The sequence below is a fragment of the Marmota flaviventris genome, chromosome 5 (assembly GCF_047511675.1).
Source record: "Marmota flaviventris isolate mMarFla1 chromosome 5, mMarFla1.hap1, whole genome shotgun sequence".
NCBI lineage: Eukaryota > Metazoa > Chordata > Mammalia > Rodentia > Sciuridae > Marmota > Marmota flaviventris.
The window spans coordinates 104,480,876-104,488,652 of NC_092502.1; positions in this window are offsets into that span (position 1 = coordinate 104,480,876).

Here is a 7,777-nt window from a genome sequence, read left to right on the forward strand (position 1 = left end):
GTTCCAGTGGCTAAGTCCACAAATATCAGCTTGGTGGTAGGCATAATGGAGCTTTGCCCAGTATGGGATTTCCCTGTGGTGTACCTGGTTCTAGGTTTTAAGTCTAAGGTCTGGACTTAATTCTTTCTCCCTCCCTTAAGCAGGATGTTCCTCTCTCCATGTTGAGTTGCTTGGAGTTGGGTAAGGGAAGACATAAAAGAAGACATTCTTTTCTGCTTTCTTCAATGCATCTTTTCATTTTGTTATACTAAAAGTTGGCACTATAGTATCTCACCTGATTTTCTTAGTTCTTGTGCGAGTGATTTGGTGTATGAATAGCTAGTTGTTCAACATGGTATATTTATGAGAGAGATCACCAGAGGACCTTACTCAGCCATCATCTTCCCATTTTAACAATTTTAAAATGTAAAGTTCAGGAGTTTAAAATATATGCTCATTGTGCAACCAATCTACAGAACAATGATGATTATTTTTAAATCACCCTTAGAACTTATTCCTTCAGTACTAATTTATATGTGATCATCCATTACTTTTCAGTTTTTCTTCTTAAAATGGAACTATCCACTCAATGTTATTCTAATATCTACTATAAGTTTCTTGATACCAGAGATTGTGTCAAATTTTAAAGTTTTAAATATTGCATTTCAGTGAAGTTGCATTTCAATGAAGTTGTTAAATTATGTGTGGGGGGTTGTTCATAGTACTCTCTTATTATCCTTTTAATGTCTGCAAACTCTGTAGTGATGGCCCCTATTTTATTCCTTTTACTACTAATTTGTGTTTTTTTCTTTCTTTGTTGTCTTGATAGAGATTTATCAATTTTAGTGGTCTTTATTCAAAACTCCGATTTGTGTTTCACTAATTTTTCTCATTCAGGTTCACGGACTCTTCCCTGTGTCATTTCCTATTGTGCTATTGAGTCCATCCAGTGAGTTTTAAATTTTGATTATTGCATTTTTAATTTAACATTTTTTTCCCATTTGGTTCTTCTATTTTCTGTTCTATTTTCTTGATGACATATTCCATTGTAATATTTGTATTAAGAATACTCAAAATTGTCATTTGAGCATTTTTATAATAGTTGTTTTAGAATCTGTTAGATAATTCCAACAACAGTATAATTTTGTAATTGACATCTGTTGATTGTGTTTTCCCATGTGAGTTGAGTTTTTTTCTGTGTGTTTCTTCTTATGCCAAGTGATTTTGGTTTATATTCCTAGACCTTTGGAATATGATACTGTGAAACTCTGTTTTATTTAAATCCTATAGAAATTTGGAGAATTGTTTTTTAAATTTTAAGCCAGCAATTAACCTGGCTAGGCTTAGATACAAGTTCTAACCTGCTTTCTGTGAGCTGTAGTTGCAGTGACAGTTCAGTTTTAAAGTCTTTGTAGTGCTATATGGTTTTGCCCAACCTAATAATTAGTCTTGAACCTGAGTAGTATTCTCTTAGTTCAGTTCTCAAAGTCTTTGGTATTCTAATTAGGGTAAGATCATGTATACACAGCGGAGAGAGGTAAGCCTAAGAGATCATATTAAAGTATATGGAGTTTCTTTCCTGAACTCCCCTTTCACTACTCTCTAGTACTTTCTGGTTCTTTGGGGTTCCTCTTCAACCTCTGGTGCCAACTGGTGGAAAGGTAGGAACAAACAGATCTGGGCTTTGGGCCCACCCTTTTGCAGCCTCAGATCCACCAGATGGAGAGGATCTCTTCCTTCCCTTAGAGTTCTGACTCCTATAGTCTACTACTAGTAGCCATTGTCACTGCTGCCACCATTGTGGGATAGCTTGGAGTCAGGTGGATGACTGACTGGAGTAAAAGGGGTGAAAATGACCCTAAAGGATTTCCCCCATTCTCTCTGAGATTTAGGAGTTCCTTTTTCAGCTTCCCCAGACACAACTAGAAGCTTCTCCTGAAAATTTCTTGGTTTGCCCCACAGTGCTCATGTCTAGATTTGAAATTGCATTAGATTCAGGTTGAGGAAGTTACTGGAGAAAAAAGAAATGCTGAGTTGATGGTATTGTGATTTCTGGTATTCTTCCTCAGTCCACGTTTTTCAGAGTCCTTAAAGAACAGCAGTATCTATTGTGTTCAGGCTTTACAGTTGTGCTCAGTTGGAGAGAAAAGTAATATGCGTTTTGTTCCATCTTACCCCAAACTGAATCCTTGTTAAGTTTTTAGCGTCAATATAATATAATGTAAAATAAATGTATACATATATATGTGTGTATACACACACACACATATATGTATATATTCTGGACACAATCTTTTTATCAGATACATGATTTGCAAATATTTTCTCCAGTCTATGGCTTATTTTTGTTCTCTTAACAGTAGTAGTAGTAGTAGTTGTTGTTGTTGTTGTTATTGTTATTATTATTATTGGTACTAGGGATTTAACCCAGGGATACTCAACCACTGAGCCACATCCACATCCCATTTTATTTTTTATTTTGAGACAGGGTCTCACTAAGTTGCATAAGGTCTTGCTAAATTGCTGAGGCTGGCTTTGAACTTGCAATCCTCCTGCCTCAACCTCCTGAGCTGCTGGGATTACAAGCATGTGCCACCATGCCCAGCTCTTAACAGTATTTTTAAAAGAATGAAATTTTTTTAACCTTATTTTATTCATTTATTTTTTCAGTGTGGTGCTGAAGATCGAACCCAGTGCCTCACACGTATTAGGCAAGCGCTCTACCACTAAGCCACAATCCCAGCCCCGGAATGTTATTTTTTATTAAGTGCCATTGATGCATCAATTGAGATGATCATGTGTCTTTCTCCCTTCCTTCTATTAATGTGATATGTTACATTGGTTGGTTTTCTTATGTTGAACCAGCCTTGCATCCCTGGGATAAATCCTACTTGGTCATGGTGAGTAATACTTATTAATATGTGGCTGATTTTGAGTTGCTAATATTTTCTTGAAGATATTTTGCATTTATATTTACAAGGGATCTTGGTCTGTAATTGTCTTTTCTTCTGATTTTTTCTTCTCTGCTATAAAGAAATACTGACCTTGTACTGCGAATTAGAAAATATTTCCCCTTCTTCAATTTTTTAGAAGAGTTTGAGAAGGGTTTTGTTAATTCTTCTTTAAATGGTTCGTAGATTCACTATTAAAACCATCTAGTATAGGACTTTTCTTTGTTGGGAATTTTAAAAAATTATTATTACTGTTTCAATCTTTTAAATTATTGTAGGTTTATTGCTATTTTCCATTTATTCTTGAGTAAATTTAGATACTTTGTGTGTTTCAAGAAATTTGTCCATTTCTTTCAGGTAATCCAACTTGTTGGCATACAGTTGTTCATATTATCCTCATAATCTCATTTTTCTCTATAAAATCCATAGTAATGTTTCCGCTTTCATTTTTTATTTTCATTATCTGCACTTTCTCTTGTTCTTTGTAAGTCTACTTAAAGGTTTGTCAATTTTTAGTTTCATTTATTCTATTTTTTCCTGTCCTCTATTTTGTTTATCTCTATTCTTCATTATTTTCTTCTTTCTACTAGTTTTGTGTTTAGTCTGCTTTTCTTTTCCTAGTTCTTTAGGATAGAACATTAGGCTATTAATTTTATACCTTCATTTATTGATATAGGTATTTACAACTACACATTTCCCTTTGTGCCCCTGAGTTTTGGCGTGTTGATTTTTCATTTGTATTTAGCTATTTGATAATTCTCTTGTGCTTTCTTCCTTGACACATTGGTTGGTTGCATGCTTTGTTTAATTTCAACATATTTGTGAATTTTCCAGTTGTATTTCTGTTATTGGTTATTAATTTCATTCTGATATGGTCAGAGAATATTCTATGTATGAAACCTTTATATTTAAATCTAGTGAGGTTTATTTTGTGGCCTAATATATATGGTCTCTGTGTGCTTAAGAAAAAAATATGTATTTTGTTGTTGTATAGAATATTCTGTGTATGTATGTTAATTCTAGTTTATTGTGTTGTTCAAATACTCTATTTCCTTATTTATCTTCTGTCTTGTTCTTTACATTATTAAAGTGGGCTAATGAAGTCTGCAACATTATCATAAAACTATTGTTCTTCTAATGCTGTTAATGTGTGCATTATGTATTTTGAGTGTTATTATTAGATGTGTAAATATCTTTAATATATTTTTATATAATCTTGCTGTACTGAACATTCTAAAATATGTAATATAATGTCTTCTTTTGTCTCTTGTATGCTTTTTTGTTTAGAAGTCGATTTTGACTGTATTTGCCACCCCAGCTCTCTTTTGCTTACTATTTTTATGAAATCTCTTTTTCCATCCTTTCTGGATCTATTTATATCTCTGGACCAAAAGTGAGTCTTTGTAGACAGTATAATGTTGGATCATGGATTCTTCCCCCTTCCCTGTTTTGCAAATTTTTCTTTTGTTTAGAGAGTTAAATCCATTTACACGTCAAGTAATTGTTGACAAGATGGGACTTACTTTTGCCATTTTCCAATATGTTTTCTAAATGCCTTATAAATTTTGTGTCTCTCATTTTCTCTATTACTGCCTTCTTTTGTGTTTATTATTTGCAGTGAATGTTTTTTTTTTTTTGAGAAGAGAGAGAGAGAGAGAGAGAGAGAGAGAGAGAGAGAAAGAACTTTAATATTTATTTTTTAGTTATCGGCGGACACAACATCTTTGTTAGTATGTGGTGCTGAGGATCGAACCTTGGCTGCACGCAGCATGCCAGGCGAGCGCGCTACTGCTTGAGCCACATCCACAGCCCCTGCAGTGAATGTTTTGACTCTGCGCTCATTTCCTTTTGTGTATATTCTATGTGCATCTGTTGTGGTTACTGTGAGGATTACATTTAACATCCTAAAATTCTAACAATCTAATTTTAACTTGTACCAACTTAACTTCAATAGGTAGAAAACTCTGCTCCTTTATACTTTTATTCTTCCTTTCCTATTGGCAGCACAAATCACATCTTAATACATCTGCATCCAATAACATCAATTAATAATTTTTATGCATTTATCTTTTAAATCATAAACAAAGGGGTTATAAATAAAAATTTCAATTATGTGATCTTTTTGTAATTGTTCATGCATTTACCCTTACCACAGATTTTCATTTCTTCATGTGACTTTAAGTTACTGTCTAGAATTCTTTCACTTCAACCCAAAAGACCTCCTTTAGCATTTCTTACAGGGCTGTTCTATGTCAAAAACTTCCTCAGCTCTTGCTTACCTGGGAATGTTTTAATTTCTTCCTTGTTTTTAAAAGACAGTTTTGCTGGACATAAAATTGTTGGTTGAAAAGTTTTTTGTTTCTTCTCAGCACTTTTGAGTGCCTTCTGGCTTTCAAGATTTTTGATGATAACGTAGTAGTTGATAACGGTTTTAGTCAGATTTTTTGTTGCTGTGGCCAAAAGACCTCACAAGAACAATTAGAGGAGGAAAAATTTATTTGGCACTCACAATTTCAGAGGTCTCAGTCCATAGACAGCTGGCTCCATTCCTTGGGGCTCAAAGTGGGACAGAACCTCATGGCAAAAGGGTGTGGCAGAGGAAAGCAGCTGGGGACATGGCCAACTAAAAGCTCAGAGAAAGAGCTCTGCTCAAAGACAACAAAATATAAACCCCCAAAACATGTTCCCAAGGACTCACCTCCTCCAGCCACACCTTACCTGCCTACAGTTACCACCCACTTAATCCCTCTCAAGGATTAATGCACTGAGAAGGTTTAAGGTTCTCATAACCCAATTATTTAGCCTCTAAACTTTCTTGCATTTCTCACACATGAGCTTTTGGGGGAGGCCTCATATCGAAACCTTAACATTAACCCCATTGATGATTTCTTGTATGTGAAGAGTTGCTTCTCTTTCAGCTCTCAGTCTTTTTCCTTTTTTGTCTTTATCTTTCAAACAGATTGATTATAATCTGTCTCAGTGTGGATGTCTTTATTTTACTTGGAGTTAATGCAACTTCTTGAATTTACAGGTTAATATCTCTAATCAAATTTGGGACTTTTCAGTCAAGATTTTTTTCAAATAGTATTTCTTCCTCTCTCCTTCTGAGACTCCCACAATTCATGTGTTGATCTATTTGATGGGGTTACATAGGTTCCTTAGGCTTTATTAACTTTTCTTCATTCTTTTTGCTTTTAGCTTCTGATTTAATAATTTCAATTGTCCTATTTCAAGTATATTAATTGACTTTTCTGTCTGTTCAAATCTCCTCTTGAACTCTTCCAGAATTTATTTCAGCTCCTATTTTTTGGCTCTAGAATTTTCTTTCTTTTTTATAATTTTGTTTTATTTATTCATATTCTTATTTTACCCATGAAACATTTGTTCACATTTTCCTTTAGCTCTTTGAACATCCTTAAATTAGATATTTTAAAGTCTTTATCTAGTAAGTCTAATGGTATAGGCTTCTTCAAAGATGGTTTCTGTTGATTGAGTTTGCTCTTTCAGTACACCATACTTTCCCATTTCTTTGTATGTCTTGTGCTTTTTACTTTTTTCTTTTTCTCTTTCTATCTCTTTTTCACTCTCTACTTTTGTGGACATTTGAATCTTATAATGTGGTAACTACTTTTTGATTGTTTAAATTTGTCCCTGTGCCAGAGATTAGCCTGAGGTGAAAGCTCTTAGGTCTTCTTAGGTCTTTTCTGAATGTATATTTTCCCCTGGGTATGTGAAGTAACTTTTTTCCAGAAATCCTCATGTACAAGGTTGCTTTTACATGTCCTAATCTTTAAATGTCTGGTTCCAAAAAGGGAAAAACAGGCAGGGGGAGGAAAAAGTCACCGCTTTAAGTTCCCTGAAAGTTTCTTCAGTTGATGAGGGTTGGCCAGCCTCTGTGCCAGTCAAGATTTATCCTGGAAACTATAAAGCTTCAATAGACTCTGGTGTTCCAAAATTATTTCTTCACACAGTTTATGCCAGTATAATTGTTCCTTAGTTGGAGAAATGAGTTCCTGGAACTTCCTACTTTCCTAACTTTCTTGACATCACTCTAGTATAATCTTATGTAATTTTTTGGTACTGGAGATTGAACTCAGGGATACTCACTGAGCTACATCCCCACTCCTTTTTTATTTGTTTATTTTGAGACAGTGTCTAAGTTGTCAAGGCTGGCCTCGAAATGTGATCCTCCTGCCTCAGCCCCTACAAGTAACTGGGATTACTGTCATGCACCACTGTGCCCAGCTCACTGTAGTATAATCTTTCATAACATTCTAAGCTGTGGTAAAAGGAAACAAGGGAGGAAGTGTTTATCCCTGGACTAGCGTTTTAAGGTCAGAAGACTGTTCCTTAGCTCTGAGTATCATGATAGTGGATAAACCCCTACAAAATGTGAAAATTGAGGATAAAATTTAGGTCATCTGGGCAACCATGTTGCTTTGCTTGAAGATATTTCTTCCAGAAAGGAATTCCTGGTATTTCTGTAAAAGTAAGACTTATTTTTCTAGGGGCTAGTCTCTCTTTGATCTATCTTCATTTGCATGCATATTGCAATTTTGGATTAGCATACAGAAGACAACCTTTTCCCGATTCTTTGAAGTGTTCCCAAGGAATACAAAGGTGAATCACAAGAGATCCCAGTCCTACAGGAACTGTCAGTTTATGAAGTAGCCTACAACTAACACACCTTAAATTAGACTGTATGGGCCTCTCTTATGGGTGCATAGGACCTTTTACCTTGTTCCCAGAGAATCCTAGTGATTATTTTTTGCATCTGTAGTACACCTGTGCCCAACATATATTTGTTGTACTAATGCACTGGATGAAACATTTGCTTAGATTCTTTA